The 27949-nt window shown below is 42.4% G+C and overlaps 1 long non-coding RNA gene across 2 annotated transcripts; it reads left to right on the forward strand.

Moving 5' to 3' along the window:
- The first annotated feature begins 196 nt into the window (after positions 1-196).
- Positions 197-27949, forward strand: LOC135230662 (uncharacterized). Of its 2 annotated transcripts, none has more exons than XR_010321233.1 (5): positions 197-1019; positions 1273-1471; positions 22953-23054; positions 23917-24127; positions 24944-27949. It is a non-coding gene; the product is annotated as an uncharacterized LOC135230662 (long non-coding RNA). The 2 variants fall into 2 exon arrangements; XR_010321234.1 differs by having other exon boundaries at positions 23953-24127.

Consider the following 27949-nt stretch of genomic DNA (forward strand, 5'->3'; position numbering starts at 1 on the left):
ACAGATGGACTCAGAGAACAAGGAACACAATTGCTCAACGGCCCAGAATCTCAATTCTAGAAGCCATATCATGGTTAACCACATCACTCCATTACTGACCTTGTTCTTTTGTACCTATATTCTTATGTGTGCACTGTAACTTCTTTTTCTAAACAGTCTCCTCCTTGCCACCAACACGGTTTTTACTAAAAGATGACAAATGGCACGTATGTTGGCATTTTTCTATGGCTTTGGACATGGCCAAGGCTCTTGATGACTTAAAAGAAAATCATCAGCTATTTCCTTCCTGATAGCTATACTACATTAAAGGAGCCTTGAGGTTTTGTTTAGAAAAGCACACTGACATGTAACCAATGACATATATATTTCCACCTTATTTTGTTTAGTGCAACTCACTTAAAATTTTTAGCTGTCAGAGGAATATTCTTTCCATCTTACAGCTTATTTGACAATCTAATGAACTTTACACTTATCTGAAGGTCAAATGTAAATTTTAAGGCATCAGGAAATAAAGAGTTCTCTTTGTGGTAAAGGAAGCAATGTGGGATAGGTTTCCTGTCTTAAACTTAGCATTAGATCATAGGTTTCTGGGGGGCCCGTGACATCAAGCAAGCAAAGTGATGGAGCAATAGCAGCCCATGAATCACATGACGGCAGAGGAGGAAACTGAACAATTATCCCAAGTCTAGCTAGACGGTTAACGCCCATGCTGGGGAATAGCTGTGCCACCCTTCTGTAGCTCTGAGCTGGGCAAACAGTGGGTTTCTGGGAAAGCTGCTGTTTGCATGACTAAATAATAAGAGGCTGTCTAAGATAGGTGTGGTGTCCTTGGGTGGCGCAAATGGTTAAACGCTTAGCTGCTGACCAAAAGGTTGGTGGTTTGAATCTACTCAGAGGTGCCTTGGAAGAAAGATGAGAGATGTACTTCTGAAAAATCAGACACCGGAAACTCTGTGGAGCACAATTCTACTCTGACACACATGGGGCGCCATGAGCTGGAATCGACTCAATGCAATTAGGTAGGTCTATGTGTGAGAAACCATTATTTTATCTTGCTAACTGATCACAGGCTTTGTTGAATAAAGAAATGATTGAATTGTGTTATGGATTAAATTTGTCCCCCAAAAAGATATGTTGAAGTCCTAACCCCAGGTATCTTTGAATGTGACCTTGTTTAGAAATAGGGTCTTTGAAGATAATATCAGTTGAGTTAACATGAGGTCAGACTAGGGTGGGTCCTAATCCATTCTGAGTGGTGTCCTTATAAAACAGGAGAAGAGACACAGAAGGAAGGAACCTTCTGACAACAGAGACAAACAGTGGAGTGATGCATCTACAAGCCAAAAACACCGAGGATCACTGGCTGTCATCAGAAGCTCAGAGAGATGCGTGGAACAGATTCTCCTGCAGAGCCCTCAGGAGGAATCAGCCCGGTCAACACCCTGATTTTGGATTCCCAGCATCCAGAACTGTGAGACAATACATTTCCTTTCTAATAAGCCACCCAGTGTGTGGTACTTTGCTACACAGCCCTAGGAAACTAATACAATCAGTGTTGTTATTTATAGTGAGAGTCAAAGATGGTGAGGTTGTCAGTGAGTTTCTCTGCACGTTCCATTCATTTATTCCCTTTATGTCAGGGAAGTTGTTTGTTGAAAAGGAACCAGTTCATACCCATCTCTTTTGAACACGTTACCCGTTCTCCTTATTCACATCTATTCGCTTAATATCCCCAGTGTTTAATTAGCATCTTATTACGTGCTCTCTTTTTCTTTCTTTATCTGTCCCAGCATTCTTTTACAACCTGTTACACAATTTTACATCATTGCCTGGAGTTTAGCTACCTCACAATATCATAGGCAACCCCTGTTTCTTATTATTTAAAGGTTAACTTGAAATTAGGAGGGACCAGTCCCTGGTGAAGGACATCATGCTTGGTAAAGTAGAGGATCAGCAGAAAAGAGGAAGACCCTCAAGGAGATGGATTGACACAGTGGCTGCAACAATGGGCTCAAGCATAACGATGATTGTGAGGATGGCGCAGGACTGGGCAGTGTTTTGTTTTGTTGTACATAGGGTCACTATGAGTTGAAACCAACTCAGCGGCACCTAACCACAACAACAACTTGAAATTCATTTTGGATGAGAAAAATAAGAAAAGTCTGCACGTGGAATAACAGAGGATCTAGGACTTAAATAAGAGGTTGGAAATGGAACTGGGTTATGGAAGTCGAGAGTATGGTATCTTTGGAGGAGATGATGGTCAATATGGAGAGGTACCATCTCCCCTAGACTCTAAGTTACCTGCAGACAAGGACTGTGGGTTATTTAACCTGGCATTTGCAGCCCCTGGCATAGAGCAGACACTCACTGACGTTTGCTGAAATCAGAGCATTAATTCACCATGAGCTGCCTTCTGAAGTCAAACTTTCCTCTGACTCTAAGTGGATCTATTTCCTGATCCACTCAGGAGACACTGTTGGACATACCAGAGTTGATTTGGGAGGACCAGCAGGAGAAAAGCCTCTGAAGTTGAAGAATAGAGGCTAAAGAGGGTAGAAAAACAGGGGGCTGGAATTAATGCACACCACAATTTTGCCCAGGCACTTACCATTCTACCACCCATCTGTCACTTTGTCACACTGTGGTGGCTTGTGTGTTGTTATGATGCTGGAAGCTATGCCACTGATATTTCAAACACCAGCTGTGTCACCCATGATGGGTAGGTTTCAAGCAGAGCTTTTAGACTAAGACAGGCTAGGAAGAAAGGCCTGACAAGCTACTTCTGAAAATCAGCCAGTGAAAACCTTTATGGATCACAACATAATATTGTCCAGTATAGTGTTGGAAGACGAGCCCCCTAGGTTGGAGGCTATTCAAAATACACAGTGGCTAAAACAATGCACTCAAGTATACCAATGATAGTGAAGATGGCACAGGGCCAGGGAAACTTTCATTCTGTTATACATGGGGTTGCTATGAGTCAGGGCTGACTTGAGGGCAACCAATAACAACAACACCCTCCATGACACCTACTTTCCTGCACTGAGCTCCCAGCAAGGCTCTCAAAGCTCATTCGTGTCTAAAGCCATCTGGTAACAAGGATAAACAAGAACACCATGTCCTAACCCTGTACCTTCTGCCCCTTCTGTACCCTGCAGTTTAGCTACCCCACAATTTCACAGAGAACTCTTGTTGCTTATTATTTAAAGGTTAACTTGAAATTCATTTCTGATGAGAAAAGTAAGAAAATTCTGGAAAGCTAGGCTTGGCCAAGTGTTATACCTTAGGTTAGTCCCCAACTCCTCCCGTACCAGAAACTCTGAAAACTGTAAAAGTAGAGTGATAGATTTATGCGGTTCCCTGACCAATACAGATATTTGTAATAATAATAATAACAGAGGAAAAGATGGCATAACCTCAGATTGTTTTCCCTTTACTCAGCTGAAAAGTTAAACCAGACAGGCAATTACAAAGGTCTGCCGTAACATATAATATGTGTTCACTGCACTTACGGCACATTGCATATTACATGGTTGTTACTCTGCATTTTGCATCCAATCATCTTATTAGTTTGGGTATTTTTATGTGGTGAATGGCTACCAGCTAGAAATTAAGTGAGAAAGGCACTGGTGGAGAAATAAGACACAGACTCAATAGAATAGGGCCTAGTTAAAATGTGACTACCTCTACCACAGTTGGGGGTGTTGATACGGAATATTTGAAGACTGGAAAATACTGGATACTAAAGTGAGACGCACCATCTCTCATCCTGGTGGCACTCTTCTGACTAATTCTACAATTCGTGTTGCTATCATGCCACAACTTCAACTCATTTCTTTTTCTAAGGCATCATGGTTGGAGGGCTTTCTGAGTGCTTCTGTAGTGTTCTCTGTACCCATTGCCTGTTGCCATCTAGTCATAGTAACCCCATAGGACAGAGGAGAACTGCCCCATAGGGTTTCCAAGGCAGTAATCTTTATGGAAGCAGACTGCTACATCATTCATTCCCAGAGCAGCTAGTGGGTTTGAACCACTGACCTTTCGGTTAGCAGAATAGTGCTTAACCACTGAGCCACCAGGGTTCCTTAATGTTCTCTGCATGTAACAAGTATCAATCCATCAATCGAAAGAGAAGAGTACCGTGTTAAAAGAGAATACACTACAGTTAAACCTCTGAAAGCTGGAGCCTGTGTAAGGCGGAAACCTGTCAGAGAAGGAAAACACAAATATTTTCCACTAAAACAAATGATAGAAAAGTTAAGACTGCACTCTGTCAAAGGTGGAAAGCTTGTGAGACCCAGATAAACAAGGCAAGTTCCAGCTCTCACGGGTTTCACTGTATATTTTTAAAAACACCTTTTTTAGACGCTAGAGAATACCATTGTATACTCTGACCTACTATTAGAAAAATACTGTGTATTTTGAATGAGGCCATTCTACCCTCTTTATCTAATGCTAAAGATAAACTCATTCCTTTTTGTATTTCATTCAACTGATTTTCTAAGTTATGAGTCACTGGTTGTTTTTGGTCTTTGATGTCATTTACTTGGAAGTAAATTCAATCCTATCTTGGGTGAATCAGCAGAGAAATGAAGCACTATAGTAAATCAGACTGCTGTTCAGATTTTCTTTTCTTTTTCTTTTCAAACAGTGTTCAGGCTCTCCCTGCTCTACTCCCCTCCCCCGCCCCACCCCACCCCTCCCCTCCCCCTCCATTTCCTCTCCCACCCCCCCACCCCCACCCCCCACCCCGCTCTGTTCTGGTCTCCCCTCTTCTTTCTCCCCTCTCTTCCATTGTCCCCTCCCCTCCATGCTCACCTCACCCCACCCTGCCCCACGCTGCCCTTCCTTTGTGCCCTCCCCTCCCCTTCCCTTCCCTTTTCTCAGTTCCCTGACTTCCTCCATCTTTTCTTCTGGAGTTAACGTTTTGGTTTGTTTCATGTCTTTCTTACTTGCTCTACCTTTCCCCATTTCTCTTTTGGAGTTGATGTGAACTATCACCATTGGAGAGTCTGAAGTTTTCATCCTGAAGGTCAGGTACTGCCGCTCAGTCAAACAGGTCTCAGGGTGCAACTCGACCTGTTATATCATACTCTTAAAAGTAGGATTTTTAGAGGGAAGCTTCATATTTTTTTTCCCCCAACATAGAAGAAAGTGGCCATGTGAAGTGTATCAAAACCGAAGGGCCTAAGTACCACTTATTGGTACGGTAACATATATGTAAGTTGTCATCTATTGTAATTATACATTTGACCATATAATCTATCTTTAAGAACTAAAAATTGGCATGCGTATGTTATGAACAATTATGTCCGGACCCATCAAAGAGTAGTAAATGATAAAGTAAATCTGTCAAAGTATGTAACTTCTTTTCTGTAATCACTAGCTATACTGGGCTAGTTAAACTGGGGATGTGGGGACATTTTATTTCTGCTCTATAACTTCATGTCTAGCTCCCAATGAGGCTTCACAGGTCACAGTGAATCCAACTAGAAGCAAAACCCCTGATCAAAAAGAAACGCCAGTTGGCTGGCCTTGGCCCTCCTGATAGCCTTCACAGCGTTTTGGGAGTGCTCTTAGGACAGGACTCACCACATCCCCTGGATGTGTTAGCTGACTACTCAGCCTCTGTAGACCAGGTGGTGCTATTCTAAGGCAAGGATCAAGTTTCCTACATCTCAGTGTCTTCCACAGGGCTAAGTGGCTAAGTAGAGTATCCTGCAATACCAGAGGATCAGGAAAGGTTTGCTGAATTGGAAGAATAAGACAGTGACAGAGAATTAGTTGCTGGAGGGCCATTCTGCGTTTTACCATTCTGGAATTGGCTCTCAGTTATGGAACCCTGACTGTGTTCTCAGCAGTCCAAGGCAGTGTTTCAAGGAAACCCACTCCTGAAGCTACAAAATGCTTCTGAGAGTTCCCTATCATCTCTGAGTAACTTGGTCCAGAGAGTAGGCACTTGATTCTGATCTTTCATTTCCGTATCACTTACTGTAAACATTGGAGAAATGACTGGCTCTGTGTTGCCTTAGAAAGCAGAGCTGTGTCATTGGGAATAACTAAACCAACTCAGCTCACAGTGGCTGCTAGGATCAGAACAGTTAACGTGGTCAACCAGAATGGATCTTAGGTAGTCGCTTTTCTTTTGGCAGAAGGAGAAATGCATTCTTGGACATGAAGCAATACATGGCTGAGAGCCACCAACTGGCTTTCTCAACCATCTCCTCTGTGGTGTAACACACTGTATTGGAGTCTCATAACCTGAATGCTTGATCCTCAAGCATGGCCAAGACATCATACTCCAGGTCAGTTAGGAGTTCCTGACTATGCTTAGAGTTGAGGGAGTGGTGCATTTGTGTGTGTTTGTGTGTGTGTGTGTGTGTGTGTGTTGGAAGGGGAATTCAAATAGGTGGTATGACAGGGGTCCAATTCTGTACAGAGTCAGTATCAAAGTGACCCACATGTCATAGTCCTGTTTGAACATCACCCTCCGTGGGCTATTTGGATTCTTCTAGGGTGATAACAGACATTCTAAGTCTAGTTGAACAGAAGGAGCATAGAATTTAGAGGTAGCCAGACCTGGCTAGAAATTCTGGCCCTAGCATTTACTAACTGTGGGATCGTGAGCAAGTTACTTAAACTCTTTGAGTATCAAGTTCTTCATGTATAGATTAGAAATTATGTCTCTCTTACAGAGTTGTTGGCTCAGGTTGAAATGGCATTATGCTAAGAAGAAGAGGAAAAAAAAACTCTTATTTCAATTTAAGGAGTTTAAAAAACCCCCCAAAACCAAACCTGTTGCCATCAAGTTGACTCTGACTCATAGCGACCCTGTAGGACACAGTGGAAGTGCTCAATAGGGTTTCCAAGGAGTGGCTGGTGGATTCGAGCTGCTGACCTTTTGGTTAGCAGACAAGCTCTTAATCACTGCACTACCAGGGCCCCTTATGGAGTATAGCAAACACTAAGTAAAAGATAGTTCTCCTCCTCCTCCCACCCTCTCTTCTTCCTCCTCTTCCTTCTATTCTTATTTTCACTCTCACTCTCACTCTCGTTCTGACTGGGCAGACTCCAGCATGAAAGGCTGTACCCCAGCAGAGAAGGCTGCACCCATCCTGCATAGAACCAGGTGTGATTCAGAAGGCTGGGGCCTCCTCACACAACACAGACTTTGGATGGAAGGGGAAAATGGCACAGACTTCTTAAGTCAGGGCTATTATCTCGTACAACACAGCACCTGAATTCTCCACTCCTCACCTTCACCGCCCCCCTCCACCAGCTAACACTCCTTGAACACAGAGCTGATGTGCTACTTTGATATGATAGCTATCTCCCTGCAGTCTCCTCAGTTCCCGTGCCCTGGGAGGACATGTGGGAAAACAGGCAACATCTTTTCTAATGGACAATTCTGTACTCTCATAAAAATCACTCTCAAGTTCATGAGCTTCAGAGGAGTGCTGGCCTCCAGCCATTTCTCACCCCACTGCAGTCCCCTTCTGGTGACAGTAGGGCCACACCAGACTCTGTACCAGATGGTCTCTCTGAGACCAACATGGTACAAGACCTTTTACTTGGCCACTTTGTGTTTTCAAAGTGTAGAGCCCTGGGTCAAGGAGTGGGCAAGAAGAACACAATAGGAGTTAATGACATGGAACTTGACAGACAAGAAAAACAGTATCTTGGGTGCACCGTCTATCTATAACTGGATTATCACGCCTAAAGTTCAGGAAAGAGGTGGATAAACACAAAGCTGAAGGAAGAAAGTATTTCTCCATTCATTCATCCATTCATTTAGGTAAGATTTTTAATAAGTGCCTATAAGTGCCAGGCATTGGGCTAAAAGCTGAGGATGTAATGGTAAATAGAGCACCCAAAGTTCCTGCTTTCATGGTTGTGCAGTCTGATGTGGGGTCTTACAGGCCAGATATGTAAACATCCACTTACATAATACCGTTTCAGTTACTAGTGCTGTGTAACAAATTATCCACAACTTAGCAGCTTAAAACAATGATTTTATTATGATCATGGCTTTGCAGCACAGGAATTTGAATAAAGCACAGGGCTCTATGATGTCTGGGACCTCCGCCGTGAAGACTTAATGGCTGGGGGTGATTTGATGGCTAGGGGCTGGAATGGTATGGAGTTGTCTCCACTCACTTGGCTGGCAGTTCAGGTGGCTATTGTCTGGTATCCCAGCTGGGCCACCTACATGTAGCCTCTCCACCATGATGGCTTAGGGTATGTGGACTTCTTACATGGCAACTGGCTTCCTGCAGAGCAGGCATCTCAACAAAAATAAAAGCTACATGGCCTCTTCTGACCCAGCCTACCGAGTCATGTGGCATGGTTTCTACCACATCTTACAGGTTACACTAGGGCCAGGCTAGATTCAAGGGGATAGAGAGCATTAGGCTTCTCCAACTTCTGTATCCCACCTCTTGAAGAGGAAGAGGCGAGGTAAGGGCACGTGGGATATGAGATACTGCTGTGGCCATCTTTACAAAGTTTAATCTGCACAAATACAGTGAGCTGAGCTCTATGGTAGGAGATTATAGGGGAACACGTAAGACTGCCTAATCCTCACTGAGGAGCCCTGGTTGCACAGTGGTTAAGCGCTTGACTGCTAACCGAAAGGTTGACAGTTCAAACCACCAGCTGGTCCATAGGAGGAAGATGTAGCAGTCTGCTTCCGTAAAGATTACAGCCTTGGAAACGCAGGGTTTCCATCAGACATATAAGACTTTATTAATTCCTATCTAAAGCAGCAGCATACCCAAAATATCAACCTCAGACATGATAGTATCTTTTATTGCTAGTATTGTTTTTCATAAACATGGAGTAAATCTTCTAAGAAAAAAATGCAAATCCCCAGTCACCAATTTTTTCTCTAGAAAGAATCAAACTTTCCCCAGGAACAGAAGATGCTGAGTAGGAGATAGTATCGTTATAAGACGTTTAATGACACTGTGGTCTGCGTGGCAAATGGCCATTAATTTGAAACCATTCATTTCCTGCCGTGTGGTTCCCAAGTGTTTGCCTTCTTGGAACAATGATGGGAAACTTCCTAACATATAAGAAGAAATATGACGACAGTTCCAGTTACACATTGCTGCTCCTAGTCCTGGAAAATGTCCCATTGTCCTTCAAGCATTAGATGGATCTAAAGTAAGCAAGAAGTCTAGACAGTGGAAAATCTATATAAGATCTCTGCTTTCCCCCCAATCCTGTAGTACTGTAGAATAGAAGTCAGTAATCTCCCCTCTAACTGAGGGAGGATTGGGAAGTACACAATATGTATTGTACTTAAATATGTATTTAAGGTAATAAATACTTGCCTATTTTCCTAGTTGATTATCAACCACTTTAATTCATTTTTAGAAGTGGATCTGGCAAAAACAATATACAAGTGGATAAAATTATATTCATCAAGTTTTAAAGAAGCTTGTTTCTACTCTGCCCCAGTTATGGATTAAATTGTGGTCCTCAAAAAGATACGTTGAAGTCGTAACCCCTGGTACCTATGAATGTGACCTTGATTAGAAAGAAGATCTTTCTTGTAATCAGGTAAATTACCATGCAGTCATACCAGAGTAGGCTGGGTCCTCATCCCATCTGAGCGCTGTCCTTATGAAAGAGGAGAAGAGGCATAGAGAGAGAGAAAAGGATGCCATGTAACACAGAGCCGCAAGCCAAGGCATGCCTGCAGCTCCCAGGAGCTAGTAGAGAGACATGGACCAGATCCTCCCTTAAAGCTTCAGATGGAATCAACATGGTCAACACCCCGATCTTGGACTCCCAGCTTCTAGAACTGTGAGATGATGAATTTCTGTGGTTTAAAACCACCCACTGTGTAGTATTTTGTTATGCCAGTTCTAGGAAAGCAATATGGAGTCCCTGGGTGGCACAAATGGCCAAGCACTAGGCTACTAACTGAAAGGTTGATGGTTCAAGTTTGCTCAGAGGTGCCTCAGAAGAAAGTCCTGGCAATCTACTTCAGAAAGATCACAGTCATTGAAAACCCTATAGTATGTAGTTCTACTCTGAAATACATGGGGTCGCCATGAGTTAGCATTGACTCAACAGCAACTGTTCTTTGTTTGTTTTAGGAAACTAATACAGTCCCCAATATTCAAGACTATTTCCAGAACAATATTGTTTAAATCCAGCAAGTATTTATTAGGCTCAGTCTACAGAATACTTTGCCAATCTATGGGATGCCATAATAATCCATTTGTTTTTTACTACATCTCAACACAACAGATGTTTTACACCCCTTTATTTGAAGATACTTTGGGCAAAAATTGCTAGGAGCTTTGGTAACGTAAACAAGTGCTCGACTGCTAACCTAAAGGTTGGCAGTTCAAGCTCACCCAGCAGCTTCACGGGAGAAAGACCTGATGATTTGTTTCTGTAAAGATTATAGCCAAGAAAACTGTATATGGCAGTTCTACTTCGTCACACAGGGTTGCTCTGAATCAGAATTGACTGGACAGCACTGAGGCCTTGTTCCTATCCTTATTCCCATTTGTGATGCCCTGTAGCTCAAAATCAAGTAGTGGCCTTCAATTTTGTTTTTCTTTCTCAAAATTGTTGTGGCTATTCTAGGTTACTTGAATTTCCAAATGAATTTTAGAATCAGCTTTCATTTTCTACACAAAACCCTCTAGGGTTTTGATCGGAATTGCATTGGTTTTATAAAGCAATGGGGGAAAGCTGACATATTAGCCATATTTAATCCTCTGACCCATGAACAAAGTCCATCTCTCCATTTTGTTCCTCCTTAGTTTCTCTCAGCGGAGTTTCATAGTGGACAAGGAACAGGTCTTGCAAATCCTTGTCAGATTTATCCCTAAGTATCTCATATTTTTGTAATGGTGTTGTTTTTAAAATGTCAATTCCTAATTGTACATTGCTAATTTATAAAAATTTATAGAATTTTTTTTTTAATTTAGAAAATTACTCTAAATTTTTGTATATTGGTCTTGTATTCTACAATCTTGCTAAACTAACTTATTGGTTAGTAGCTTTTTTTGTAGATCACATTGTATTTTCTATATAGGTAATCATGTTGCCTTCAAATGGAGTTTTACTTCTTCCTTTCTAATTTTTTTTTATTGTACTTTAGATGAAGGCTTACAGAACAAACTAGTTTCTCATTAAGCAATTAATACACGTATTGTTTTGTGACATTGGTTAACAACCCCACGAAACGTCAACACTCTCCCTTCTCAACCTTGGGTTCCCTATACCAGCTTTCCTGTCTCCTCCTGCTTTTTAGTCCTTGCCCCTGGGCTGGTGTGCCCCTTTGGTCTCGTTTTGTTTCATGGGCATGTCCAATCTTTGGCTGAAGGGGTAACTTCAGGAGTGACTTCATTACTGAGCTAAATAGGTGTCCGGAGACCATGCTTTCAGGGTTCTCCAGTCTCTTCTAGGCCAGTAAGTCTGGTCTTTTTTTATGAGTTAGAATTTTGTTCTACATTTTTCTCCAGCTCTGTCTGGGACCCTCTATCGTGATCCCTGTCAGAGCAGTCAGTGGTGGTAGCTGGGCACCATCTAGTTGTACTGGACTCAGTCTGGTGGAGGCTGTGGTAGTTGTGATCAGTTAGTCCTTTGGACTAATCTTTCCCTTGTGTCTTTGGTTTTCTTCATTCTCTCTTGCTCCAGATGGGGTGATAACAGTGGAGTATCTTAGACAGCCACTCACAAGCTTTTAAGACTCCAGACGCTACTCACCAAAGTAGAACGTAGAACATTTTCTTTATAAACTGTTAATGCCGATTGAGCTAGATGTTCCCCGAGATCATGGCCCCCACAACCCTCAGCCTGGCAATTCTTTCCTTCAGGGAGTTTGGATGTGTCTATGGAGCTTCCACGACTTTGCCTTGTACAGGCTGTTCTGGCTTCCCCAGTATTATATACTGTCTTACCCTTCACCAAAGTTATCCCTTACCTGTTAAGTATTTTTCCATCCCCACCCCTCCCCTCCCTCATAACCATCAAAGATTGTTTCTTTTTGTATGTAAACCTTTTCATGAGTTTTTACAGCAGTGGTCTCATACAACATTTGTCCTTTTGTAATTGACTTATTTCACTCAGCATAATGCCCTCCAGATTCATCCATGTTGTGAGATGTTTTGCAGACTCATCATTGTTCTTTATCGTTGCGCAGTGCTCCATTGTGTGTATGTACCATAGCTTGTTTATCCATTTATCTGTTGATGGGCATCTAGGTTGTTTCCATGTTTTTGCTATAGTGAACAATGCTACAATGAACATGAGTGTGTATATGTCTATTCGTGTGATGACTGCTATTTCTCTAGGATATATTCCTAGGAGTGGGATTGCTGGATCATACGGTATTTCTTTTTCTAGCTTTGTGAGGAAGCAGCATATCATTTTCCAAAATGGTTGTACCATTTTGCATTCCCATCAGCAGTGCATAAGAGTTCCAATCTCCCCACAGTCTCTTTAACATTTGTTGTTTTCTTTTTTATTGATTCGTGCCAGTAATGCAGGGGTGAGATGGTATCTCTTTGTGGTTTTGATTTGCATTTCTCAAATGGCTAGTGATCTTCCTTTCCAATTTTGATGCCTTTTATTTTTTATTTTGCCCTATCACACTAGCAAAAACCTCAAATACAATGTTTAACAGAAATAGTGAGAGCAAACATCCTTGTCATTTTCCTCATATTGGGGGGACATATCCAGTCTTTGACCATTAAATTTGATGTTAGTTGGAGGTTTTATGTAAATGCCCTTTGCTAGTTTGAGGAAGCTCCTTATATTCCTAGGAACGTTGGATTTGTCAGAAGCTTTTTCTGCATCTAATGAGGTAATCATGTATTTTTTTTCTTTTTTTGTTTGTTATGGTGAATTACATTGATTATATTAAAAATATTAAACCAACTTTGCATTTCTGAGACAACTCTCACTTGATCATGATGTGTTACCCTTTTTATATGTTGTTGGATTTGATTTGTTGAAATTTTGCTTAGAATTTTTCCATCTAAGTTCATGAAAAATATTGATCTGCAGTTTTCTTATCTTGTAATGCTTTGTAATGTCTTTGTCAAGGTAATTCCAGACTCACAGAATGAGTTAGGAAGAGTTCTTTCCTCTTCAGTTTCTGGAAGAGTTTGAATAACTGGCATTATTTCTTTCTTAAACATGTGGCTACTTTTCGTATGGTGGTGTGATAGAGAGCAAAGCTTTGGTCTTCCTCCTGCTCAGCCGCTACCTGGTTATGCTCCTTTAGCATGGGATTTACCCTTTTTAAGCACCAGTTTTCCCATCTAGAATTATCTCATAGGGTTGTGATGCAAATTAAATGAGATATTGTGCATAAAGTACTTCTGTACTTCTGTTACTAGTAGAGGATAAAAGCCGTTCTGTTGTGGCAAATATTCCCAAGAATGCTGGGGAAACGGTGGGTGGTCGTTTTGCCTGGACTCAGGGGTTGTGTACATGCATGCGCACACACACACACACACACACACACACACATAGAGGTATACCTTTAATACCATCTGCACAGAAAGCCACTGTGCATGCCCTAATCATGTAAATCAACCACAGATTTGACAGCCAAGGGGACCTACAACCGCTCTTAGATATGCATGACATCAGCCCTGTGAACTCTCTCCTGGAGCAAAGAAAACACCTGTTCCTGGTGGAACTCAAAAGGGAAACTTGGTTTGAAGCGCCCGCTTCCCCTTCTCATTAAACCTATTGTGAGCCCTGACTAAAATAGTCCTGCTAAGGGCTCTTTCAGTTTTTGAAGCTCAGTTGCCCGAGACCCAGCAAGAGTTCTCTGGGCACAAAGGCTCACTCATGATAACATGCTAATGTTTCTGGGAATCTGGGGCCTGAAGAAGAGGCAGAATCACTTCGTGTTTGCCATCAAACCCCACTGACCGTACCTGACAGCCTCACCTGCTGTGGCTTCTCTCCAATCCTGTGATAGGTTGTGATTCTGGAAGCAACAGATTGGAAGGCCAAGGGACAGGTCAGGACTGTGCAAAAGAGAATCCATCATTGTACTAAGCCATTGGATTCTAGCAGGTCTTTCATCTCAGCCTTTTGACAGCCGCTTCCCCCCCTTGATCGTGTCCTGGCCTGGCCTCTTCATGGGCCAAAGAGGTGGTGCTGATGGAAATCACAGGTGGGGGTTGGCTAGACCTCCCCTGCAGCCTTCTGGTCAGAAGACATTAGGCCTCTTTACAGTAACAGGTGGCACATGGACCTCAGAGTGCCTTCTACTTTTAAAAAGAGCTTGAATCATGAGATATTAGGAGTAAAATACTGTCACTTTGAGTTTTGTTTTCTGTGAAATCAATCTTGAGCTATTTAAAAGCTGCCTTTTTGAAATAAGCCTGCAGTAGTAGGTGTCATGTGTGTCTGAGACAAAGTCTCTATTCTTCCAATGGGTGTGAATTGTTATTGTTTAAAGTTCATTTCACTATACCACGTAATAAATGTACTATACACTGATGTATGATACATACAGAATTTATTTTACACGTTTTTTTTACACGCAGGTGGAAGTGTGTAGGTGGCGAGAAAGGGAAGGATAGAGAATTTAGGCAAATACCTATAATGAAAGAATTGTTGATATTTACCGTTGAGTTGGCTCTGAATCCTGGCAACCCCACGTACAACAGAAGAAATATTGTCTGGTCCCATGCCATCTTCACAATTGTTGGTATGTTCAAGTCCATTGTTGTAGCCACTGTGTATTTTGAGTGCCTTCCAACCTAGGGGGCTCCTCTGCCACTATACTGGACAATATTGTGTTGTGATCTATAGGGTTTTCATTGCCTAATTTTTGGAAGTAGATAGCCAGTCCCTTCTTTCTAGTCTGTCTTAGTATGAAAGCTCCATTGAAACCTGTCCATCATGGGTGACCCTGCTGGTATTTGAAATACTGGTAGCATAGCTTCCAGCATCATAACAACATGCAAGCCACCACTTTAAAGTGTTTGAAAAGCAAAGATGTCACCTTGAGAATTAAGGTGCACCTGACCCAAGCCATGGTGCTTTCAGTCACCTCATATGCATGCAAAAGCTGGACAATTAATAAGGAAGACCAAAGAAGAATTGATTCCTTTGAATTGTGGTGTTGGCAAGGAATATCAAATATACCGTAGACTGCCAAAAGAACAAACAAATCTGTCTTAGAAGAAATACAATCAGAATGCTCCTTAGAAGCAACGATGGTGAGACTGTGTCTCACATACTTTGGCTATTTTATCAGGAGGGAGCAGTCCCTGGGGAAGGACATCATGCTTGGTAAAGTATAGGAGGGTCGGCAGAAAAAGAGGAAGACCCTCAATGAGAATAGATTGACACGGTGGCTGCGACAGTGGGCTCAAGCAAAGCAACAATTGTGAGGATGGCTCAGGACTGGGCAGTGTTTCGTTCTGTTGTGCTGTGAGTTGGAACCGACTCGACAGCTCCTAACAACAACAACAAAGTTAATTAATATGTTGGCCTTGAATATGACTTTCATGTGTGTTAAAACATGAACTGTTTATCCTCTCCTTCTCTTCACCTAAGAAAAATAAAGGGTATGCCATTCACACATAGCTGTGAAACTCAAACACATTTTAAAAAGATTTGATAGGCAGTCATTCTAACCTAAAGATCCATACTGAAACCATTGATCACAGACTTGGAAATACCAAAAACCTGCTGCCATTGAGTCGATGTTGACTCATAGCGACCCTATAGGACAGAGTGGAACTCCCCATAGGGTTTCCTAGGAGTGGCTGGTGGATGCCAACTGCCAAGCTCAACCACCAGGGCTCCATCATATCAATGGGTGCTAAATAATGAAAAGACTTAACCATTTCCTGCTTGGGGGAGTTGCTTGGGTTTCTAACTGTAGTCTTAACATCCACCTACCATTAAAAACATGAGTACAAATGCAGTGAACCCAGGATGCTGCCTAGGGTTCCAAAGATGTCTCTATTCTTTCGATGGCGTGAATTGCTATTGTTTCAAATTACTTTTCATTGTGCCATGTAATAGATGTGCTATGCACACATCAGAAACAAAAGCATTACATCTGACAACTGTGCACTTTGGAAGATGTTAGCACTGACACCCATCCTGCCATACGTGAAGGGATTCAGGGGGAGACCACCGGTGGGTGGGGATATGCATGTATCTTTCTCCTCGCATACTCCTGAATTCAAGAGTCACATTGTAATTCCCCCAGGAAACAATCAAAGATCAAGCGTGGGTGGTACAGACTCTTGTCCATTGGGGAGCTCAGACAACAGTTGCAGATTATCACTGAAATTGGCCACTGTCAGGACAAAACATCTATAACTTCATCCAATCTTATAGGTCAGCAGCAACAGAACACCCTCCTACTAATTGGTGGCTAATGGTAGCTGGAGTTAAGAGCTCGGCTGGTAACCAAAAGGCCAGCAGTTTGAATCCACCAGCTGCTCCTTGGAAGCCCTATGGGGTAGTTTTACTCTGTCCTATATGGTGGCTAGAAACCCTGGTGGCGTAGTGATTAAGTGCTATGGCTGCTAACCAAAGGGTCAGCAGTTCAAATCCACCAGGTGCTCCTTGGAAACTCTATGGGGCAGTTCTACTCTGTCCTATAGGGTCGCTATGAGTCAGAATTGACTCGATGGCACTGGGTTTGTGTTTTTGGTTTTATATGGTGGCTATGAGTCAGAGTTCACTTGACGGCAACAGGTTTACGGGTTATGATAGCTATCCTAGGTTTGAATGTAAATCAGTAGCTTTAATTGCAACAGTAAAAGGCCATTCCATCAACCAACCTACTGTCCAGCTCTCAATAAGTTATGTATTTTTTAATTATTATAGAATTGTTCCAATTCGAGAAGCCCTTTGACCCATGATATTTATTTAGTTGAGTCGAACTAGGGAATCTATGGGCATGGAGCAGAAATAAAAGTTTTAACCTATAAATTGATCAAAATTTTAACCTTGGCCTCCTTAGCACTAAATTTTCCTTGCCCGAAATGTTCCAGCCAAGATACACTGAATAAGAAATATAACTCAAGAGTTCTACCCTTATTGATTCAACAGTTAACATTTGCATAGTGCTTAAAATGTTCCAGACACCATTCTAAGGCTATGTATATTATTAATGTCTCTGTTTAACAAATTAGGAGAATGAGGCAGAGTGGTTAAACCGGTTGCCCAATGGTATACCATGAGTCAGGGCTGCTATATGAACTTATGCATACTGGAACATTGATGCTTCAGTGGTAAAATTCTCGCCTTCCATGCAGTAGACCCTGGTTTGATTCCTGGCCAATACACCTCATATGCAGCCACCACCCATCTATTTGTGGAGGCGTGCATGTTGCTATGATGCTGAACAAGTTTCAGTGGAGCTTCCAGACTAGGAAGAAAGGCCTAGTGGTCTACTTCCAAAAATTAGCCAATGGTTCATATGGCGGATGGCACAGGACTGGGCAACATTTCATCCTTTTGTGCCTGGGGTCAGCATGAGTCAGGAGCTGATTCGATGGCAGCCTAACAACAACAACAGTTTCAGAGTCCACACTGTTTACAACACTATACAGTGTCTCATATACGCACAAGTATAGACAGGTGTATGTGAGTGCCGGCCTGTATAGTTTATATTTTTTAACAACCAAGAGTGAGAGAAGACATGTTAGAACTCCAAACTGTCCTCAAGTATGAGGATATAATAAGTTCTCACCTTCCACTTCTCTGTTCAGTTCTGACACCGGCTGGCCAAGCAGCACTCCTTTCTCTGACCCTAGCCACCCAGACAAGGTGCAAGGACACCATCCTTCAGGCTACCAAGTTAGACCAAGACTTCAGATGCTAGCCGCAAGTTTGGGAGTCCATATGAAACCCTCGTTTCTGACCTGCTTGCTACAAATTTGGGAGTTCCCTCTACTCCCTCAGGATACCAGCCCTAAACTCAGTGGCTTTTAGCCCTTCTCTCACTTCCAACTTGCTAGTTTCCACTACTCATTCAGATTCAATAATTTGCTAGAACAACTCCCAGAACTCACCAAAAGTACTATACCTAACAATTACAGCTTGATTATGGAAAAAAAGGATACAAATGAAAAGACGCAGCTAGGGCACGTCTGGGAGGGTTCTCAATGTAAAGCTTCCATCTCCCAAAGGATGTGCTACCCTCCCACATACTTGGGTGTCTTTCACCAACCAGGAAGCCCAGGGAGCTTCCATGTCCAGAGCCTTTATTGGCTCCCTGATGTCAGCTGATATTGGGGCATTTGGTGGTCTTTGTGGTGTGGCCAGCCCCCGCTCACTAGCACAAACTTTCAGGTGTTGTCTGGAGGTCTTAGATAATAAAGGCATTTCAGTTACTCAGGAAATTCCAAAGTTTTTGAGTTAGCTCTCAAGAAACAAAAGCAAAGACCAAATTACTCTGGGTAAGGTTAAATTCTTTATCCCACAACAATAATCTACCACATTTCTCACAGCTACCAACCTGCCTTGGTCCTGCCTTGGTTGGCCTTGGCTTGAGAAGCTAGTGACAGCATGGAGTCCCTAGGTGGTGCAAATAGTTAATATGCTCACTGCTAACTGAAAGTTGGACTTTTGAGTTCACCAAGAGGCACCTCGGAAGAAAGGCCTGGTGATCTACTTCCAAAAAGAGCCATTGAAAACCCTATGGAGCACAGTTCTACTCTTAAACAGATGGAATCACCATGATTTGGAACTGACACAACAGCAACTGATTTGGTGGCAGGGTCCTCCCATCCTCATAAGGCAGCAGATCCCGGATCTATCCCTACTTCAAAGCAGCTACTTTGGTTAGACAGAATCCTGCCTCCTTAAACATCTACTCTTGGGTCATTGAAACTTTGCCAGCATTTTGAGACAAAGATATTTTATAAATACATTTTAACAGAGGAAATGTCTGCCTTAGAAGCTAGATCATCAAACTGCAAGTTCATGAGGCTTCTTCCTATAATTTATAAATCAATTTACTGCATTGTCCCTCAAAATCTCATCTCTTTCCTTTTTACATCTTTTTTTTTTTTTGTCTTGGTTTCTTCCTTCTCTCTGTATATGTTTCTATCTTTTTCTTTGTCTCTCGTGTTTATATTTCTCCCTGGTCTGTTTTTATATTCGTTTATTTACTTCCTTTCCTTTTGCCTTATTTACTTTCTCCCTTAATTTCAATGAATATTCACTGGATACTTCTTTCAGGATAAATGGTGAGCTGGGTACTAAACAAATACAAAGAAAGCCTTTGCTTTCAGGAACATTTGCTCATCTTTAGACTCTAGTGTGTCTCCTTTAATTAACTGTAATAGAAAACTGAATTATTTCCCCTGGCTTTGTCTTCTGTTCCTTGTATTAACTGAAAAAGGCAGAGTAAACTGAACATGTTGTACTTCTTGTTGTAGGAGCCATGGTGGTACAGTAGTTAAGAGCTCAGGCTGCTAACCAAAAGGTTGGCAGTTCAAATCTACCAGCAGCTCCTTGGAAGCCCTACTGGGCAGTTCTACTCTGTTCTATAGGGTCGCTATGAGTCAGAGTCCACTTGACCACAATGGGTTTAGATTTTTTGGTTTTTCTTACTGTAAGGGAACAAAATGATAATCTAATTTTTTTTTTTACTTTTATGTGACAATTGATTTTCCCCTATTATATCAATGGACTTCGGTTGAAAAAATATTTTTTTTACTTCATCATCATTCTTATTTCTAATGTATGAGGAAAATGCTAGAAATATGTTTCAGGTGCTCCAGTGATCCTATTGGTGTCTTCTATCTTATCCATAAGTCTTTCTTCTATATGGCTGGCCTATATTTAGACCACTGGTGATCTTTCACATAGTGAATTGTATGAACCCAATGGTTCTCAAACTTGAGTGTGCATCTGAATCCCCTAGAACCAAATATTTGCCATGGAGTTGATTCAGAGTAGAATTGTGCTCCAAAGGGTTTTCAATGGCTGATCTTTGCAGAAGTAGATTGCCAGGCCTTTCTTCCTCCAGGTGGCACCAGTGGGTGGACTCAAATCTCCACCTGAATACCCACTGCCACTGAGTCGATTCTGACTCATAGTGACCCTATAGGACAGAGTAGAACTGCCCCAAAGAGTTTCCAAGGAGTGGCTAGTGAATTTGAGCTGCCGATTTTTTGTTTAGCAGCCAAGCTCTTAACCACTGTGCCACCAGGGCTCCATAGCAGAGCACTTAGCTTTTGCAGGAGCCCTGGTGGTACAGTGGTTAAGAGCTATCACTCCTAACCAAAAGGTCAGCAATTTGAATCCAACAGCTATTCCTTGGGAATTGTAGTGTTGTTATGAGTCGGAATCGACTTGACAGCAATGGGTTTGGTTTGAGTTTTAACTTTTGCATTACCCAGGAATTCCTTGAATCCCTTAGAGGGTTTGTTAAAATGCCCGTTTCTTTTCCCACCCCAGAGTTTCTGATTCTTCAAGTCTAGGGCGGGGCCCAATCATTTGCATTTCTAACAAGTTTCCAGGTGATGCTGATGCTGCTGATCTGGGGACCACACTTGGAGAGCCATCAAGTCAAACAAAACTTCAGAAAGTTAAGAGGCAGCTCTGCTGATGGGGATTGGGCCAGAACCACAGACACATTCTCATTTCTTCTGTTTAGAACAATGAACCTTGAAAACATATTATTTAATATGCTCTTATTTAAATACTATTGTTCTCTCCAATACAGCTAATGTAACAATCAGAGAGTTTTAGAACTTCTAGCCTTGGCATGGATCCAAAGGGCAGGGGACTCAGCCATTAAATGTTACTTAGTGTTTGCAGCTTCCCTCTGATGGGCCACAGAGGGCTATGGAGGTCGTAGGTCACCTCTGTCTGTATACATTGTTTTCCTAAACAACGGAGTGAAAATGTGAGCATGACTCAGATTATGAAATGTTGACTTTAAAGGCCTCCTGTTTTTGTCACTTAAAGAAATCTAATCTCCTCAAATTGCCCTGCTGCACCTGTCCCTGACAGCATGTTTGTTTGAGCTTCAGATTCAGCTTTAAGATCATAATTTAAAAGAAAAAGAAAACAGCCACCATAAAAGCCAGGGTTTCTTTAGACCCTGGCCATGGAGAGGCCAGCTGTTGTGGGTGTGGTTGTATGGTGTGTGCACACCCATGCAGAAAGCACGTGTGTGAAGGAGAAATGGAGAGCTTTAGCTCTACCCAACTTATGAAATGTAGATAGATGGATAGATGATGATGATGATAGATAGATAGATGATAGATAGACAGATGATAGACAAATGATAGATGATAGATAGACAGATGATAGATAGATTAGATAGATGATAGGTAGATAGATAGGTAGGTAGGTAGATAGATGGACAGATAGATAGCTGCTGTCCAGTTGACTCTGACTCATGGTGACCTCATGTACAACAAAATGAAACGTTGTGAGTCCTACATCATCCTCACAATTGTCAGCATGTTCGAATTCATCATTGTAACTATTGTGCCAATTCATCTCATTGAGGGTCTCCCTCGCCCCCATTGGTCCTCTACTTCACCAAACATTATGTCTTCCACTACCAGTCGACCCCTCCCAAAGACATGTCCAAAGCATGTGAGTTAGACACTGTTCTGCTGTGATCAATAAGGTTTTCTATTGGCTGATTTTTGGAAGAAGATCACCAGGCCTTTCTTCCTAGCCTGTCTTAGTCTGGAAGCTCCATTGAAACCTGTCCCTCTTGGGTGACCCTGCTGGTATTTGCAATACTGGTGGCAAAGCTTCCGGTATTGTAGCAACACCGTGAAGCAGGCAGTTATGAAAAGGTTATTAACCATCCCATAATGGTTGTTTTTCAGAAAAGTCTACTCTTGCTACATTTTTGTTACAACTTTTATAGCGCTTCACCATAATTGGTCAAATCTTCAGGTTTCTTCTCTTCTCCTGGCAGGCGGTCAAGGCGCAGATGCACGGACTCTGAACCTACCTACAATATGACCTTCCTGGGGTGGCAGTAGCAAGCCGCCACCATTTTTTTAGGGCTGTGTGCAATATTTTTAGATCCGTGCACAAAAATTCATTCACTAGAATTATGCAGACTGCACACACATCCCAAGACTGAAGATTCTCCCCTCACTGTTCATGCGTATATAAGGAGCAAATCTGCCCTGGTTCAGGGAGCTGGCAGCTTTAGGTCACAAGACCCTGGCTGTCTCCCAGTTTGCAAACTGTGAATAAACCTTTCTTTTCTTCTAACCCTGTGTCTGGCTGACTTCAATTCAATAGTCTGCTTGACAAGAACCTATTTATTAGTTGACAGCTTCAACCACAGTATGACAAACTGATGGACATGTACACACTTTATTTAAGAATGCTGAGGGTCAGCTTGATAGGTGAATTGGATAACATATGAAATACTTTTATAGTTTTAACACTCCTATAAGTTATTAAAAAAAAAGTTATACTTAAATGTTATTTTGTACATTTAAACCTCTGAGAAAACAGTTTTATTAGCTTGCTGGTTTCCAGTCCACCCCAGTAACAGCAAGCTTTTGCTGCAGTTGTTCTCAAGTAAGAACCTTCTAGATTTTCTGAGACAGATAAACTATAAGCTACTACAATACTTTCCATTTGAATCATAAAAATAATAGTGATAATTAATTGCTAGTACTAGGAACTTTTCATTTACAAAAACCACACTTTTTTATTTATTCAGCAGACTTCCCTTAAATCCCAATTTAGTGGTGTGGAGAACATTTGCTTACTGTTTATTTAGTCTTGTCTGTGTATAAGTTGGACTTAGCAGAACTGGAAGGTCCTCTGGCTAATAGATCTGACCAGAAGAGTGGAGATTTTTTAATGTTAAAACAGCCAAAGAGCAACAGAAAGGGATACCCCAACTCTATTCCAGTATACCTTTGTGGTTTTTCCAAGATGTGAATGCAGCAGACCACTTTGTTCATCATCTTCTTTGGTCTTTCAAGGAACCACAGGCTTTTCTGGAATGTGGACAGAGGCTCCAGAGAGAACTGAACTAATGGAGAAGGTAATTGCTTCTCCTGGAGGCAGGCGACCACAAATAAACAGTGAGTCTTGTTTTAACTGTAGACTGTTTGTAACCTGTTTAAATAAATGAAATTTAACCCACACTGCAGCACATAGTTTGTTTGTGATCTTACATAATGAAGGGGGTCGGAAGCTAGGATATGTGTGCTCAGAGGTGGGGCCCATTTCATCCTCAGTGGGAGGCATCCTGCTGGTTCTTGGGTTAAGAAGTAATTGAGTTTCCATTTCTGCACTGTTGCATCTTCCTGATGCCCCAGTTCTGCCTTCCCTGTCATCAAAGGCTAAAGATACCAGGGACAGTTTTTGTTTTGTTCCTCTCTCTGGATGGTGCATCACATACCAGGCTTTGCAGTTTCACTGGACCTCCTCTGTGGGGAGGGGGTGATGACAAAGGAGCATGCTGAAAGGGGAACGGAGACAGGGCCAGGAAAAGGGGTCATTAAAATGATTTAGAACCTGGAGAAAGATGAGAACTGTGTGAATTCGGCAGAGACCAGGGGCTGGGGAACCACCTCCAGAAAGTGTACATCAAAGGCCAGGGTGAGGCAGGATCCCCAGGGTCAGAGCCAAGGAGCACCTGTCAGATCGCTCACAGGGGAGCCCCAGGGAGAACGCCAGGAGAGACACTGTGCAGAAAGTGCTCCGCTAGGGGCCCTCACCCTGGCCGTACGCGAGCATCACCTGGGAGCTTTGCAAAAATGCCAGTGCCTAGAGGGACACATAGATCTCTTAGAAAGTTCAAAAGCAAGCAGAACTAAATATCATATGGTTCAGATGCACACACGTACATATATGTGATAAAAACATTTTTAAAACAAAGAATTATTTTAAAAATCAGCATAATCTGTACACCAATGTTCACTGTAGTACTTTTCACCATAGCCAAAATGTGGAAACAACTGAAATGTCTATCAACAGATCAATGGATAAACAAAATGTGGTACATACATACCATGGAATACTGCTCAGTCATGAAGAGAAACGAAGTCCTGATGCATGCCACAACATGGGTGAACCTTGAAATCATCATGTTGAGCGAAATAAGTCAGTTGCACAAGGACAAGTACTGTATGATCTCACTTATATAAAACAGGTGATTACCAGGAGTGGGGGCGGGGGGAAGGGAGGGTTTTGCTCAGGAGGCACTGAGCTTCTATTAATGGTGGTGAAATAATTTGGAAAAGGATAGCAATAATGGTTGCACAACATGACGAATGTAATCAATGTCACTGAATTATGTACGCAGAAATTGTTGAGTTGGTGAATGTTTCGTTGTGTATATATTCACCACAATAAAAAAAATTCAGGTTAGTGGTTACCTTTGGTGTAGGCAAATGACTGGAAAATTGAGTAGCATATAGATAAACTATATGTAATGTCCTGGCACTTACATTGGATGGTAGGTTCACAGATATGGTTATATGATTAAAATTCAGATATGGTTATATGATTAAAATTCAATTAAACAAGGAACATACACAGAGAGTGATGGTAGAGACCCAAAGCTCTTGTCTACCTCCCTCTACCATAAGGTAAAGTCCATCTAGCACAGGCATCCTATCTTATTTGTCGTTACATTCCAAGAACTTAACACACTTGTTACTTCAATAAATTCTTGTTGAAAAAAAGGAAGTTAGGTCATGTTCTGAGAGTGAGAACGTGAGAATAGAGTGAGAACTTGAGAAAAGAAGTTAAGTTCTGAAACAACATTGGTGGTGAAGGGCAGAAAGGTACCTGACTAAAGATCTATAAAATCAAGAATTTTAACTTACCAGGTTCTGGACACCTGAGCTACAACAACAACAAATTTACAACGCACAGGGCTAACCTTCAGGTATTTTGAGTTAACTGGTGTGAGTCAAGGGCCAGGTAATAGTATCTTTAAAAGCTTCCTCGTTGATTCTTGAAGGCAGACCATTTCGGGACCACTCTGATATGAGACGCCAGAGGAGAGACTCACTACTTTGCCGAAGGGCAGGAAAAGCGAAGCCTGGAAGACTTCACTGAGAAGGTGGCATTTAAGCTGGACTTAGAAGTATGGGTTTGATTTTGACACATGCACACAGCATTTGTAGGCTGAGGGAAGACTACAGTGGATCCTGGCAGGGGTAAACAATCATGGCATGTTCAGGGCAGCAGAAGAGCAGCGAGGAATTGAATGCAGATACATCAGCAGGTATATGGGGATGGGGAGGAAGGAGATCAGCAGGTGTATGGGGATGGAGAAGAAGGAGGCAAGCGCAAGAAATGTAGACAGGGGACAAATTGCACACTATCTTGAGTGCTATATAAGAAGTTTAGATTTTTATGCATGCAGGGGAAAACCATCAGTAATTTTTAATTAGGGAAGTGATATTTTTAAAGTATCTGTATTCTAGAAACATAATTTGTGAAATAGCATGGAAGAAAAAGTGTTGAAAAAGAAACAGGACAGTGAAACTATTCTGCATGATGCTGTCACGACGGACACATGACATTAAGCATTTGTCAAAACCCATAGGACTGTCCAACACAAAGAGTGACTCCAGCAAGAACTACGGACTTTAGTTAATAATAATGTATCGATATTGGCTCATCAATTGTAACAAATGTACCAAGAAATGCAAGATGTTAATAATAGGAGAGACTCTGTGCACGAGAAAGGGCATATGGGAACCCTCTGCATATTCTGATTACTTTATCCATAACCCTAAGACTGTTCTAAACATAAAGTCTATTAATTATTTTAAGAAGGGGGGGGGGAAGGAAAGAAGAGCCTTCATTATCTAGTAGGCTATCTAGTAGACCAGATAGAAAATAGTGAGGAACTAATTTTAAAAAGTAGAAATGAGAATGAGAGATGGATTTAAAATACATTTTGCAGGAAGATTATGGGGCTGAGGAAGAAGGAGGAAATATCTTTTTTCTTTTTTTTTCTGGTACAGGTGACTGAGTAGATAGTAATACTTTCGGGATTACTATACAAGCTAGGGAATAAGGGGGAGAATCCAGTTCATGTAAGTTGACTTAGTGGTGCTAGGGGTAAAAAATGTTCAGTAGTGTATTGCAAATGTGGCTGAAGTACAGGCAAGATGTCTGGGCTACAGATAACAGTTATCCAGTTGCCGTTGAGTTGACTGTAACTCGTGGTGACCCCATGTGTATGTGTATCAGAGTAGAGCTGTGCTCCATGTGGTTTTCAATGGCTGACTTTTCAGAAGTAGATTACCAATCCTTTCTTCCAAGGTGCCTCTGGATGGACTTGAACCTCCAACCTTTTGGTTAGCAGCTGAATGCATTAGCCATTTGTACCATCCAGGGTCCAGATCTGGAAATGCTCAGCGAATATGAGAAGCCTGGGAAAAAGCCCAAGGAGAGTTTTCAATGAGTGAAGAGAAGTCATCACTGGGTGAGAAACTGATAGAAGAAAGACATGAAGGTGGAAGGAGTTACCAGAGAAGTAGGAATCAGGGAGGAGAGTTGCATAAAGAAGGAATGCATTAACAAGGAAAGGTGGCTTGGCTTTATTAGCAGTTCACTGAGGAATTGACAGAACAGTTTAGCAAGGCTAAAGAAATGATTTGGCTTTCTTTATTTTAGGATGGGTGAAATTTATGGTAAGTGAATAGGTAAACTAAGGGGACTTTCCAATGGGAAAGACCATCAAGATATAGAATCGGAAGGAGTCAGGTCCCAGAGGAGGGAGTAGAGGATGGACTAAAAACACAAGTTGTTATGGTTACATAGGAGGTGGCTGTGGTTACAAATTTTCCCCAAAACGCATAAGAGGACTCTTGAGCCAAGATGGCAGACTAGTCAGATGTGACACACCATTCACTACAGCAAAGGCCTGAGAAACCAGTAAAACAGATACAGATGTCAATCCTGGAACCCTGAGCATCAAATGTGGGAAAAAGAACTAGATCAAATATCTAATGGAAGAAGAAACTGACTGAAAACAGCAAACAAGAAAGGACGGAGTGGAAGTGCACAGTCAACTGACCCAGCACAATGTGGCCATCTTGAGAAAAAGCGGTGATCAGGGTGAGGAGCACAGGAGGCAACTTCACAGAATTCCCATCAGGACACAGAGAAACTGAGAAGACACACCTGAAGTGAAACAAGGCGATTAGTGGCTCAAAATCCCCAAACCTGTGGTGCAGACTGCCAGGGACCATGGTACAAGTCTCTGCTTTTTTTTTTCCTCCCCCCCATTAAGCCACCCATCCCACCTTTCCTGCCCAACTGAGCAAGCTGAGTGCCAGCAGGAAGCTCTGGTGCCTACCCAGTCACCCACTGCTATTTTTCCTCCTGCCCAGTTGAATGCACAAGCTAGCCCCGTCCATCACCCATCCACCACCAGGCAAGTGCCAGTGACCGTGGGCCCATGTGCTCACACACTCATCACCCACCACCCTCTCCGCCCCAACCAAGTAAGTGGAGGCATCCACGTGCTCCTACTCCCAGCCACTCACACCAGGGTGTCATCTTCCACTCCCTCCAGTGGCCTGTGCCAGGGGCCTGAGGACCAGCAGCACACCCTCCCCCACAGGGTAATCTACTGGACAGGAGCATGCCTTCCAACCAGGCATCTGTGGACTGGTGGCTTCCTTCTACCTTGTCCCCCTGCATTGTCCCTGCTCTATAACAGGATGCTTGTGCCCTCTCAGACCACCCCACCCAGCCCAGCCTACCTGGAACCATTGGTGAGAGTTTCCTTGACACCCACCTGGTGATTGATGACCTGGTCACCCTCACCCAGAACACCCAGCAATTGACACAGTGCACACACAGCACCCAACCCAATGGTCAGTGAGAACACTCCCTGCACCCACGCCCAGCAGACACAGCATCTCACCAGAAATGTCAACTACATCCTCAGCTTCCCCACAAGACCAGTGAACACAGAACCACACTGACACACCCAGGTGCTGCC

Source organism: Loxodonta africana, chromosome 1 (assembly GCF_030014295.1).
Source record: "Loxodonta africana isolate mLoxAfr1 chromosome 1, mLoxAfr1.hap2, whole genome shotgun sequence".
Classification (NCBI taxonomy): domain Eukaryota; kingdom Metazoa; phylum Chordata; class Mammalia; order Proboscidea; family Elephantidae; genus Loxodonta; species Loxodonta africana.